This window comes from Salmo trutta, chromosome 35, assembly GCF_901001165.1.
Source record: "Salmo trutta chromosome 35, fSalTru1.1, whole genome shotgun sequence".
NCBI lineage: Eukaryota > Metazoa > Chordata > Actinopteri > Salmoniformes > Salmonidae > Salmo > Salmo trutta.
The window spans coordinates 10,756,379-10,771,180 of NC_042991.1; the positions used below are offsets into that span (position 1 = coordinate 10,756,379).

At 42.8% G+C, this 14,802-nt stretch overlaps 1 protein-coding gene across 2 annotated transcripts in view; it reads left to right on the top strand.

Moving 5' to 3' along the window:
• The first annotated feature begins 8,392 nt into the window (after nt 1-8,392).
• The window catches only part of LOC115174605 (alpha-(1,6)-fucosyltransferase), a 155,122-nt gene continuing 148,712 nt past the window's right edge, over nt 8,393-14,802 (top strand). The window contains exon 1 of one of the 2 annotated variants that reach the window (XM_029733301.1): nt 8,393-8,900. The gene's annotated coding sequence lies outside the window, so the exon portion shown is untranslated. The remainder of the gene's footprint in view (nt 8,901-14,802) is intronic. The other variant, XM_029733302.1, reaches the window with a different exon arrangement.

The following is a 14,802-nucleotide window of genomic DNA, read 5'->3' on the forward strand; positions in this document are numbered from 1 at the left end:
CCAGCCTTGACCACATTGAACCTTTGACGAGGATCCTCTGCCACGATCAACTCTTCGTCTCTTCTCCTCTCTCTCTCTGTGTATGTCAATGGATTGGCATGTCATATCCACCCGGCCCTACGTCACATATTATACCTAGTTATCAGCTGGAGACATCTCCCCCATCATCCTCTGGGGTAAATAGACTGAACCCCGCTTGTGTCCCAAATGGCACCCTATTCCGTAGATAGGGCCCCGGTCAAAAGTAGTGCGCTATCTGTAGGGAAATAGGGTTCCATTTGGGATGCAGGCATGGCAAGTGTTCCGCACACGCCTGTCTGTCACACCGTAGTTAGCGCACGGGAGGCAGCAGGAACGAGCTACACATGGAGCCATTCAGCTCTAACTTTGGCGGCTGTCCCTCTCTCTCCTTTGCACTCCTATCCAACGTATGGAGGATTTGAGAAAAAGCAGGAAATAATGTATTTCCCTCCTACAAAACGACCCCCCCCCCCCCCCATCTGTGCAGAGGAGTTCCGGGTACCCACACACCTGCAGCTCATATGCACACACACACACACACACACACACACAGGAATACACAAGTGTGTGCAGGCGCACAAGCATATATGCGATGGTACACACACACTGTACACTCTTCACCTTCATCCAGCACACCACTAACACACACCTTCCCCTCCCTGCTCCAGAAGGTCTTGTAGATAACCCACTATCTCACAAATTATAATACGCAGTCAGCCAGCTCAGCTTCAGCACACTTTGTAATGGCATTGGATTAGTGGCCGTCTCAGGGTCCAAATTCAATTTAAATGTTTAGTTGACATGCTCTGGGTGCATGAAATGGCATGTTTGTGTGTGTGTGTATGAACTGTATGTGAGTGTGTGTTCATGCGTATACACTGTATGCAACTGTGGAATGTTAGTGTGCAGAACTGCCTCACTTTGTATTGTCCTGCATTAGTCTGACCACTAGAGTACCTGGGGCATTTCTAAAGCCCTCATGACCTGGCGCTCGACCTTGTGTCCATGTTTTGACATGCTGTTAAACGTTTTGCCTTTTCAGAGTACATGTTCATAGTATGCCGCCACTGATGAGTTTTATGGTTACCTAGCTTTATTTTCCCATCAAGCCGAAATCAGATACAGAAAATATGATACAAATCACAATCAGATACAAAAATCAGATCAGATACGTCCACAGTCAAGAAGCAAAGAGCACATGCAGTGCACACAGACTTTAACCCATAAGATACCGCACCGCTACACAGTTACACTATCACACTACAGTGGCTCTGTCCTCCTCTCTCTTTCACTGCTAGACAGCAGCAATAGTGCCACTGCATTTACAATATTTACTTTCTAATATTACTAACAATTATGGCAGACATCTTTTAGCATGATGACAATGAGGATGATAAAGAATAATAATAACAATGATAATTAAAATTAGAATAACAAGAATAATTATAACAATAATAATATTAAGACACTCTACAAATGAATTGGTGATGATGACGATGAAGACGGTGATGATGACGATGGTGATGATGATGAACAGAAGGAGGATAAAGGAGAGGATAGTGTATAGACTGCAGAAGGAGCAGAGAGTCTCAACCCACTCCAGTAGTTCTGTAAAAGGAGCAGCACTGACATCTGGTGGAAACAGAGGGCAGTAAAGTACAGTATAATAAACCCCACTGCATCATGGTCTGTGAACAGGGCGGAATGGGACAAGAATTCCCAGAGAACATGTAACAATTTCAAAGTTACAGTTCATATAAGTAAATCAGTCAATTGATATAAATTCATTAGGCCCTAATGTATGGGTTGCACATGACTGGGAGTACTGATATGCATCTGTTGGTCACAGACACTTTTTTTTTTAAGTAGGACCCTGGATCAGAAAACCAGTCAATATCTGGTGTGACCAACATTTGTCTCATGCAGCGCGACACATCTCTTTCCCATAGAGTTGAATAGGCTGTTGATTTTGGCCTGTCAAATGTTGTTCTACTCCACTTCAATGGCTGTGTAAAGTTGCTTGATATAGGCGGGTACTGGAACACGCTGTCATACACGTCAATCCAGAGCATCCCAAACATGCTCAATGGGTGATATGTCTGGAGAGTATGCAGGCTATGGAAGAACTGGGACATTTTCAGTTTCCAGGAATTGTGTACAGATCTTTGCGACATGGGGCTGTGCATTATCACGCTGAAACATGAGGTGATGGCAGCAGATGAATGGCAAGATAATGGGCCTCAGGAACTCTTCACGGAATCTCTGTGCATTCAAATTGCCATCAATAAAATGCAATTGTGTTTGTCCGTAGCTTATGCCTGCCCATACCATAACCCCACTGCCACCATGGGGCACTCTGTTCACAACGTCGACATCAAGCAAGCCGCTCGCCTACACAATGCCATACACATTGTCTGCGGTTGTGAGGGTGGTTGGATGTACTGCCAAATTATGTAAAACGACGTTGAAGATGGCTTATGGTAGAGAAATTAACATTCAGTTCTCTGGCAACAGCTGTTGTGGACATTCCTGCAGTCAGCATGCCAATTTCACACTCCCTCAAAACTTGAGACATCTGTGGGATTGTGTTGTGTGACAAAACTGCACATTTTAGAGTGTCCCTTTATTGTCCTCAGCACAAGGCGCAGCTGTGTAATTATCATGCTGTTTAATCAGCTTCTTGATATGCCACATCTGTCAGGTGGATGGATTATCTTAGCAAAAGATAAATGCTCACTAACAGGAATGTAAACATTTCGTTTTTTTGACAAATACATTCCTGGGATCTTTTATTTCAGCCCATGAAACATGGGACCAACACTGTACGTGTTGCATTTCTGTTTTTGTTCAGTTTACATAGATCTTTATGTGCACTAACTAATATCTGTGGCTGATTGAGTTGGGGTTCAACACCTGAGGAAGTGGAAACAAAAACCACATTAACTTGATCACTAACTCTAAATATAATACACACTGCTAGTAGCCATGTATTCGTCCAATAGTAAATATAATGATTTTAAAAAACTTTGCAGTTGTAGACTACTAACCATGAGACCTATAAGCCTTTGCCCTCGCAAATGGTCAGTGCACATTTCGCGCACATTCGCAGCTCCATATCTCAAAGCCATATTAAATATCTTGGTTGTAAAGCAGTTGATATTGAGCTGAATATTGATAGTTGAAAAATAAATTATACTGAGCTGAATATTAAGAGTTGAGAAATAAATTATACCTACAGAAAGCTGAGACCCTCCTCTCTTCGATAGGGAGAAAGGGGACGAAGCTTCCAAAAGCGTTTTTCCCACAATTTAATTTCGAAATGTTGTACAAATCAGAAAGCATTTTTCTCTTACGCTGATGGGGGAGATAAATGGGTCGCTCATCACGGCAGCAGGCCCCAGTGAGGGCACAGGCTCAGAGTCAGGGGCGGGGCACAGGCTCAGAGTCAGGTGCGGGACACAGGCTCAGAGTCAGGGGCAGGGCACAGGCTTTCATTACTGGAATCATGAAGATAACGCACTTTACTATTTGACCAAATCATTTTTAGGATGTTTTGAGCGAAGTGACAATGTAGAATGTGCTCTTTCTACATTTATAGGCACCCTTTCTGTGTTTTACAATCCATGATCTTGGATAACTGATGACAGAGTCGAAGCAGGTCTCTCTACTCATGCCGTGTTTGACTTAGAATGTGTTTGAATGACCTCAGAAACCTGGGCCGGCTGATCAGCCACTCATTATTGATTAGTATACTAGAGAAATTGCGCAAAAATCTTTTTAAAAAGCCCATGGGCCGCTGGCCATGTCATCTTCCTCATTGTTTTATTTGTATGTTTAAAAATAAATGTGTGTGTCAATTTCGACCAGCCCACCAAACTACATTTTTTTTTTTTTAATTCAGAATTGCCAATGGGCAATTCGTCCCTGTCCGTGAATGACCTCTCACCTCTCTGTACCTCCTGACTTCTGTAATGACCTAATTAAAAGATTTGGCATGGGTCCTCAGGTCCTCAAAAGGTTTTACAGATGCACCATCGAGAGCATCCGGATTGGGATTTATCACTGCCTGGTATGGCAACTTCTCGGCCTGCGACCGCAAGGCACTACAGAGGGTAGCGTGTACGGCCCAGTACATTACCAGGGCCAAGTTTCCTGCCATCCAGGACCTCTATACTAGGCAATGTAAGAGGAAGGCCCTAAAAATTGTCAAAGACTCCAGCCACGCTAGTCATTGGCTGTTCTTTCTGCTACCGCACGGCAAGCAGTACTGGAGTGCCAAGTCTAGGTCCAAGAGGCTTCTCACCGGGCTTCTACCCCCAATCCATAAGACTCCTGAACACCTAATCAAATGGCCACCCCCTCCCTATTTTACACTGCTGCTACTCTCTGTTATCTGTGCATAGTCACTTTTTTAAATGTTTTTTTCCCACCTTTATTTAACCAGGTAGGACAGTTGAGAACAAGTTCTCATTTACAACTGTGACCTGGCCAAGATGAAGCAAAGCAGTGCGACAAAAACAACAACACAGAGTTATACATGGGATAAACAAAAGTATAGTTAATAACACAATAGAAAAATCTGTATACAGTGTGTGCAGATGAAGTAAAGAGGTAAGGCAATAAATAGGCCGTAGTAGCGAAGTAATAAGAATTTAGCAATTAACACTGGAGTGATAGATGTGCAGATGAGGATGTGCAAGTATAAATATTGGTATGCAAAAGAGCAGAAAAACAAAAACAAATATGGGATGAGGTAGGTAGTTGGTTGGATGGGCTATTTACAGATGGGCTGTGTACAGCTGCAGCGATCGGTAAGCTGCTCTGACAGCTGATGCTTAAAGTTAGTGAGGGAGATATGTCTCCAACTTCCATGATTTTTTTTCAATTTGTTCTAGTCATTGGTAGCAGAGAACTGGAAGGAAAGGCGGTGAAAGGAGGTGTCGGCTTTGGGGATGACCACTGAAATATACTGCTGGAGCACGTGCTACGGGTGGGTGTTGCTATGGTAACCAGTGAGCTGAGATAAGGGGGAGCTTTACCTAGCAAAGACTTATAGATGACCTGTAGCCAGTGGGTTTGGCAAAGAGTATGAAGCGAGGGCCAGCCAACGAGAGCATACAGGTCGCAGTGGTGGGTAGTATATGTGATTTTGGTTACAAAACGGATGGCACTGTAATAGACTGCATCCAATTTGCTGAGTAGAGTGTTGGAGGCTATTTTGTAAATGACATTCCGAAGTCAAGGATCGGTAGGATAGTCCGTTTTACAAGGGTGTTTGGCAGCATGAGTGAAGGAGGCTTTGTTGCGAAATAGGAAGCCGATTCTAGATTTAATTTTGGATTGGAGATGCTTGATAATATGAGTCTAGAAGGAGAGTTTACAGTCTAGCCAGAAACATAGGTATTTATAGCTGTCCACATATTCTAAGTCAGAACCATCCAGAGTAGTGATGCTAGTCGGGCGGGTGCGGGCAGCGATCAGTTGAAGAGCATGCATTTCGTTTTACTAGCATTTAAGAGCAGTTGGAGGCCACCGAAGGAGTGTTGTATGGCATTGAAGCTCGTTTGGAGGTTAATAACACTACCTACATGTACATATTACCTCAATTACCTCGACACCGGTGCCGTGCACATTGACTCTGTACCGGTACCCCCTGTATATAGCCCCACTATTGTTATTTACTGCTGCTCTTTAATTATTTGTTTTTCTTATCTCTTACTTTTTTAGTATTTTCTTTAAACTACATTGTTGGTTAAGGGCTTGTAAGTAAGCATTTCACTGTAAGGTCTACACCTTTTGTAGTCAGCGCATGTGACAAATAACATTTGATTTGATTTTTGAAATTAATTCAAGCAATGTAGACACACCATTCCATTACAAATATGACCGAAGTATCAATATTACATTATCAAGTCACTTAAGACTTAAGAGTGCTTTGTTACAGGAATCTTGAAAAGGGAATAAATGAATATAAAAAGTAAAGACAAGACTAAATAAGGAATAGAAAAGATCTGGTAAGGTATTTAGTAACAGCAATACGATGTAATTAACCCAACATACAATGAAGAGATCTATTTTCGTTTAGTTGCAAATTATTCCCTATTGTGTACAATTATAAATGTTGGTTTGAAGTCAATATGTCATCACAGAATAGCAAAAAAAGTATTTAAGTGGAGCCATCCTCTTTTAAGCTTCCAGACGTTTTATGCACAGTTCAGATGCCGAATTGAATAGGTATGAAGAGCGGTTTTGGTTGACGTACCAATTCGTTTCATAAAACCGCTCTCAACACTGCAGAAGACTTCCTCGATGGTTTTGGGGACGATTTACCGTATGTCAGCGACCTCTCACAGAAGACCTCCACCTGCAAATCCGAGGCCATGATTGTGCCTTTGTTGTGGGTGTGGTAGAGAAGCAACCTTTATTTGCATGCAATTAACATATGTTAACATGCAGTGGAAGGGGAAGAACTGCTCGGGCGCGCTGCATGAAACAGAGGCGTGCTGCAACCGCACCGCGCCGAAAGAGCGGCAGAGGCTGCCGAACTACCGTCAAAAGTCCGATGAGTCTCACTGTTTCAGACAGCACTATATCCCCACTCTTGCAAAGAGAAAGTGACGTATTTTTTAGTTCGGTGCAGCGACAGAGCGCTGTTTGAACTCGGGTTTACTGCCCTAGAGAGATGCTGCGTATGAGACGATCGCTGTCCACTGCCCTGTGGTGCTGAACTTCGGAATGACAGTTATCGCTGGCGGCTTCAGTGGTGCTGAAACGCCGCTTTTACCTTATTTACATAAGCGCCACCAGGCATTTTACACTTATGACACTTGAGACAAAGTAAGCACGTAACTTGTTTGGGTAATAACTGTAGGTCATCTATCTCAAATGACGCCTTGCAATCAGATGATGCATTATTGCCTTCTGAACACTGGGTGGCAGGACGGTGTAGCCTAAGCAAAGCCAGTGCCAATGCTGACCATTGAACACAGTAGGAGAGATGTCCCCTAAGCCTTTATAGATGAGAGCTGATTTAACATTCAGATTTCCACCATGTCTCTTGTGTGATGTTAGAATTTTACGCCCAGCAAAACGTTCAGCCACAGCATGTCACCCTAAATGGACTGTATTGAGGAATGCCATAGACAACACGGCTTGTTTGATCCCATTTCGTCTACACCTGCACCCTTAACAGGCCTAATGCTCTGAGGTAGCCTACAGAAGGCGAGTGGATATGTAGCACTGGAGAGTGGAGAAGGGTGAAGTTGCCACTAAAAACGGATCTTTCCCAATAATAGTTAAGGTTATTTTATTTGCTGCTGGCAAATAAAGGTTTGCCAGCAGCATACCACCCTGCATCCAACTGCTGGCTTGCTTCTGATGCTAAGCAGGGTTGGTCCTGGTCAGTCCCTGGATGGGGGACCAGATGCTGCTGGAAGTGGTGTTGGAGGGCCAGTAGGAGGCACTCTTTCCTCTGGTCTAAAAAAATATCCCAATGCCCCAGGGCAGTGATTGGGGACACTGCCCTGTGTAGGGTGCTGTCTTTCGGATGGGACGTTAAACGGGTGTCCTGACTCTCTGAGGTCATTAAAGATCCCATTGCACTTATCGTAAGAGTAGGGGTGTTAACCCCGGTGTCCTGGATAAATTCCCAATCTGGCACTCATACCATCACGGCTGTCTAATCATCCCCAGCTTACAATTGGCTCATTCATCCCCCTCCTCTCCCCTGAAACTATTCCCCAGGTCGTTGCTGTAAATGAGAATGTGTTCTCAGTCAACTTACCTGGTAAAATAACGGTAAAATAAAATAAATAAATTATTTGGGGAGGGTAAGCGGATCCCAGATATGTACGGGGAACTTCACCCGGAGCCTGAGGAATAGCACTGCGCAATGAAGGGTCTATGCACGGTTACTGTAGCCCATCAGTGCTTTAGGCTTGATTCAATTTGTATTCATGTTGAAACTAAATTAAACTGGCAAAGTTGTTGTACGTTTGTATGATCAAAAACCCTCATTCATCAAAGCGTTACTGAAGTTACTCTGAACATTTGCTGATTCGACGCACATATATCTGATTAGTGAGCTGATAGTCTACGTTTTATTGACATGAACCTAATTGATTGAGCTGACCCCACAATTGTGATGGCGATTAGAGGGTTGGAGATGACTGAGTATGAATACTTCCGGGTTATATGGTCGTGGTTTATAGATGTGTGAAGGGAACATGACTTGCAGCTACACTGGCCAGCTAGGTAGACTGTACTGGAAATAGATGAGCTTTGCCTGCGTTATTTAATTTTACAGCACATAAATGTGTGGCTCTTAAAACGATGAGTTGTACAAAGTCATGAAATGCAAGGTGGGTAAAATTGACATTACGGCCTGCCATGCCGCGGAAGAGCCCATGCTTTTAGTGCGCAGTGACCAAAAGGGAAGTTGCCGTTTCCTCGCTCTTCCCATTGGAATCGCAGTAGCAGAATCAGAGTGCTTACAGTATGTAGGCTATGTGACTGCCAGACCCCTCTTTCTCTCTGACACCGATGCGGTGGCACTAGGTAGCAGATTGTCAAACTGCGGGGTGAGGAGCCGCGGAGGAGACGTAAACCCAATAATCAGTGCCACATGGCCGTCTATCAACGCGGCTGCAGTACAGCAATCTGACACTGGCATGCGCACTGCAGTTTAGAGTCAATTCCAGTCTCCTCAACCGGAGCCACAGGCAGCAGTGACTATTCCGATAACAGCCGTCCCCAGTTCCTGTTTCCGCCGCAGCTTTTTCCAACCGAATTTTGGACCAAAACATCGCCGCTGCGTCAGACCTCAACTTCGTCGGGCCTCCCCTCTCGGATCTCCCGGAAGCCTGGTGTGTCAAGTGAAGGTACGTGATTTTTCTCTGCTCGTTGTCTCTGTGCATTGCGAAAACGCAGTGAGGTGAGCTCCGAGCTCGGTCCATATGTCTCCAGTCCATCCTTGCCTGGCATGTTGACTGCGTCGCTGCTGCTGTTGAGATCGTGGTGAAATAATAGCGGTCACGTTTGGAATGACTAGTCCCTGTAATATCACCGCTCTGACCCGGTGTGCTGTGTTGTGTCCTGCTCGGAATAGCCAATGGACAGAGCTGTTTCCAAACGATCTCTGTTCAAAAAAAAATCTCCAAAGCATATTGCCACTTTAGGCTACAGTGTATCATGGAACAAATGCATTGATTTGATGAACAGGACAGGGTGTATCTGACATGCACGCGATACATCGCGAGACATTTTAGACCTATGTGAGAATGGTAATATTCAGAGAACTGCTGATGAGGTGTTGCACATTCACTGCCTATATTTGGTACTGTTGTGATGTTATTGCTATGAGCTGCACATGGATGAAAACCCTGGTTTAGTGGGCATAACTAGAAAGTGAAGCGCTCTGACCTCCCCCGTGAAAACGCGAGGGAAGTAACATTGACACATGACATGGTCCTATCTGACCATGCTATGCTGAATGGATAAAGCTTGTTTGTCGGAAGAGTGTTGCTGATGCTGACTGCGTCAGAATAAATAACATCCGAAATTACATTGGATGAACATCTTCCATGTGCACGCAGCACGCGCAGCTAGACAGACAGGATATGGGATCTTCGGGTTATTGGGTGATGACAGCGGTTAGGCTAGCCTACTGAGCCGCGGTAATGGGTGATGCTTGGATATGTCTGCATGTGATGCGACACGAGCATGACGAACCGTCCATAATTAATATGTTGTTCTCATTCAGATACCGGAACACAGACCTAGAAAGGCTAAGTCGCGCGCCGGGATTCTGACTCAATTCATTCAATTCTCGCTTTAAGTGCTCATGGTTTAGATTTCGTATTTCTGTTTTTTTCACAACTTGAGTTTGAGTTCATTCCAGGCACATATACAGCTAGGGCTCTACCTGTGATAAGAACACATGCCCTTTTGCCCTTTTGTTTAGGGTAAAACAATAAATATCTAATAATAATTCCTATAGTTGTCATTGTTGTCCACAAATATTTAGCAAACCCAACATTTTTTTTGCTGTAAAAATGTATTCGGTTTACTCATAATCTGTCCTACATAATCAACTAATATGTAATCATATTATCGGTAAATCCAAATATTTTTTTACAGCTATTCTTATTTTCCTGGATTTACTTTAGTGTAAATTCAAATAACTTATTCAATTATTTTACTCAGGACATTATATTTACTCAATAATATTGTGTGTAAATTCGTTGACTGAATTTTTAAAACTAGATTCAACACCTCATTTTTAAGAAAAGTACCAGGACACCGGGAAACATTGTCAAACAAACATTTATTTGTTAAGATACTTGACACGTTTTTTTCCCTCTTTAGATATGTACAAATACAAATAGTAAATATGCAAACAAAACAGGGATGGATTACCAAACTGGCACACAGGGCACGTGCCCCGGGCCTAGAGAGGTCGGGGCCCAGAAAGCATATTATAGAAACATTTGTAGAATTGCAGGAAAAGTGCTTGAAAAATAACATTTTCTCTCAGCCTCATGACAAAATGTGAATAAAAGCATGAGATGAGCTTTAAAACAGCACATTTGACAGTATATTAGCCCCATAAAGTGTAGAAGTGCAGGAAATTAGATTTAAAACTGCAGCAGTTTATTTTAGCCTAATGACAAAATGTGTAGAATAGCATTATAAAACTGCACATTTTGCTCTCTGCACCATGGCAAAATGTGTTGATATACAGGAAGTTAGCTGCCCGTGGGGCCCCAAATGCAGTATTCCGGCCCTGAACGAGACAATACAGTATATGTGCCTACTGCCATTCACTTTTCTGCATAGTGGAGAAATAAGCTCTGTGAACCTTTTATAAAAGCCACGAAATACTGAAAAGCATTACTTTAGACTTGGCCTCCGACTCTGTAATGATAAAAAAAATCATCCAATTTCCTATGTTAACCGGTCGGTCAAATGAAGGCTGAACTCTATAGATAATTATAAACGTGGATGGTTTCATTTGGAAATTACTACGGTAGCACCCGTGGTAGCAAAAAAATGTTTCCGGGTCTTACAGGGTTAAGCCAGTAGCTTATTCTTCAGGGCTTGCACTTTTGGGGAGAGCTTAGAACTATCCAGCTCCAGGAAAAGCTTCTAGAACGCCTTGAAGGTGTACCTGAGCTCTTTGGGATAGCAGAGGTTGAGTGCGTACTTAAGCCCTACAAGCACGGAACAGGCCTTTGCAACATTACCCAGGTGGATCAGTACTTGTACTTGTACTTCCAGAAGCATGCACTACCCTTCGTGATCACACAGACTTTCAAAAGGCTGTAGTGTGAGGTCCTGGTGGACACTGCCTCCTCCAGCATCCTTTCAAATCACTAAATCAATATGACCATGTTGTCTTTGTCATGTCCTTGCTGTCATCTGTCAGGCTACACAGCTTTCAATGTTGGCGATCAAATGTTAGAATTGAACTTGCATGACGCGTGATTCAGAACTGCCGTGTTTGTTACCAGAATACACGGTTGCATTTTCTTAAGCTATGAATCAAGAGCAGAATGTTCACAAAAATCATGTGTATATATACACTACCGTTCAAGAGTTTGTGGTCGCTTAGAAATGTCTTTGTTTTTGAAAGAAAAGCAATTTTTTTGGTTCATTTAAAATAACATCAAATTGATCAGAAATACAGTGTAGCTGTAACGTTCGTCAAAAGGAGTCGACCAAGGTGCAGCGTGGAATATGTTCATCTCGTGATTTATTTACTCAGAACACGATAAAAGTACTGAACAAAGAAAATACGACCGTCACGTTCTGTAGGCACACAAAGCAATGCAAAAATAAGATCCCACAAACACAGGTGGAAAAAAGGCTGCCTAAGTATGGTTCCTAATCAGAGACAACGATAGACAGCTGCCTCTGGTTAGGAACCCTACTCGGCCCAACAAAGAAATACAAAACATAGAATTCCCACCCCACACCCTGACCTAACCACATAGAGAAACAGACCCTCTCTCTCAGGTCAGGGCGTGACAGTAGACATTGTTAATGTTGTAAATGACTATTGTAGCTGGAAATGGCAGATTTTTTTTAATGGAATATCTACATAGGTGTATGGAGGCCCATTATCAGCAACCATCACTCCTGTGTTTCAATGGCACGTTGTGTTAGGTAAGCCAAGTTTATACATTTTAAAAGGCTAATTAATCATGAGAAAACCCTTTTGCAATAATGTTAGCACAGCTGAAAACTGTAGTCTGGTTAAAGAAGCAATACAACTGGAGTTCTTTAGACTAGTTGAGTATCTGGAGCATCAGCATTTGTGGGTTCGATTACAGGCTCAAAATGGCCAGAAACAAATACATTTCTTCTGAAACTCGTGAGTCTGTTCTTGTTCTGAGAAATGAAGGCTATTCCATGTGAGAAATTGGCAAGAAACTGAAGATCTCATACAATGCTGTGTACTACTCCCTTCGCAGAACAGCGCAAACTGTCTCTAACCAGAATAGAAAAAGGAGTGGGAGGCCCCAGTGCACAACTGAGCAAGAGGACAAGTACATTAGAGTGTCTAGTTTGAGAAACAGACGCCTCACAAGTCCTCAACTGGCAGCTTCATTAAATGGTACCCGCAAAACACCAGTCACAACGTCAACAGTGAAGAGGCAACTCCGGGATGCTGGCCTTCTAGGCAGAGTTCCTCTGTCCAGTGTCTGTGTTCTTTTGCCCATCTTAATGTTTTATTTTTATTGGCCAGTCTGAGATATGGCTTTTTCTTTGCTATTCAGACTGGGACGAAGGTTCACCTTCCAATTGGACAACGACCCTAAGCAGACAGCCAAGACAATGTAGGAGTAGCTTTGGGACAAGTCTTTGAATGTCCTTGAGTGGCCCAGCCAGACCTGATCTACAAAAAGAGCCAACAGAGACTGTACTTTCTCAAAAAGGTGGGATCTTTTAATGTAGACTGTACTATACTGACTCTGTTTTACAAATCTTTCATTGAGATTATTTTAACTTCTTGTATTGTTTGTTGGTTTGGCAATGCCACTGTCAGCCAGAGAAATATGCTGAGAAGGATTATCACCACAGCAAGCAAGGTACTTGGAGTCAGACAGCCTGGATGAGATATTTAACATCTCTGGTATAAGTGGGACGCTAGCGTCGACAACAGCCAGTGAAATTGCAGGGCGCCAAATTCAAAACAACAGAAATCCCATAATTAAAATTCCTCAAACATACAAGTATTATACACCATTTTAAAGATGCACATCTTGTTAATCTAACCACAGTGTCTGATTTCAAAAAGGCTTTACGGCGAAAGCACACCATGCGATTATTTTAGGTCAGCGCCTAGTCACAGAAAACCATACAGCCATTTTCCAGCCAAGGAGAGGGACAAAAGTCAGAAATAGCGATTAAATGAATCACTAACCTTTGATGATCTTCATCAGATGGCACTCACAGGACTTCATGTTACACAATAAATGTTTGTTTTGTTCGATAAAGTCCCTCTTTATGTCCAAAAACCTCAGTTGAAATTGGCGAGTTATGTTCAGTAATCATTGTCTCAAACATCCGGTGAAATTTCAGAGAGCCAAATCAAATTACAGAAATACTCATCATAAACATTGATGAAAGATACAAGTTTTATACATAGGATTAAAGATAAACGTCTTGTTAATCCAGCCGCTGTGTCAGATTTCAAAAAGGCTTTACTGCGAAAGCACACCATGCAATTATGTTAGGTCAGCACCTAGCCACAGAAAACCATACAGCCATTTTCAAACCAAGGAGAGGACTCACAAAAGTCAGAAATAGCATTAAAAGTAATCACATACCTTTGATGATCTTCATCTGGTGGCACTCCCAGGACTCCATATTACACAAATGTTCGTTTCGTTCGATAATGTCCCTCTTTATGTCCAAAAACCCCAGTTTTGTTGGTGCGTTTTGTTCAGTAATCCAAAGGCACAAAGCGCGCTCTCAACATCCAGACGAAAAGTCAAAAAAGTACAGTAAAAGTTCGTAGAAACATGTCAAACGATGTTTAAAATGAATTCTCAGGTTGTTTTTGTCATAAATAATCAATCATATTTCAACCAGACAAAAGCTTTGTCAATAGAAAAGGAGAAACAAGGAAGGCACGTTCCCGATCACGCGCTGGACTAGTGTCTGGAAATTTAAACTGTCCACTCATTGAAAGTGCTGTATCTCCCTCATTTTCAGAGTAAAAGCCTGAAACAATGCCTAAAGACTGGCCACATGTAGAAGAAGCCATAGAGATCATGAACTGGGTCCTAAGTCTTTGTATGGTGGATAGGCTTTCAATGGAAAAGCAGCCTTTCAAAATAATAGTACTTCCTGGATGGATTTTCCTCAGATATTTGCCTGCCATATCAGTTCTGTTATACTCACAGACATTATTGTAACAGTTTTGGAAACTTTAGTGTGTTCTATCCAAATCTACCAATTACATGCATATCCTAGCTTCTGGGCCTGAGTAGCAGGCAGTTTTAATTTGGGCACGCTTTTCATCCAAATTCTGAATGCAGTAAAGTTAAGGTCAGGGCCCTCCGCAAGGCTCACAAAATCATTTTAGACCCAAGCCACCCCCTGTACCTGGACTTTGAACTACTCCCCTCTGGGCGCAGGTATAGGGAACCCCTCAGCAGGAAAAACAGAACTAGAAAATAATTTGTGCCAGGTATGATATCCCTCCTAAATAGCTCGGGCTAATGTTCCTATCGATTCAGTAAAGCCAGCAGGCTAGTCTTCTTTTATTGGTAT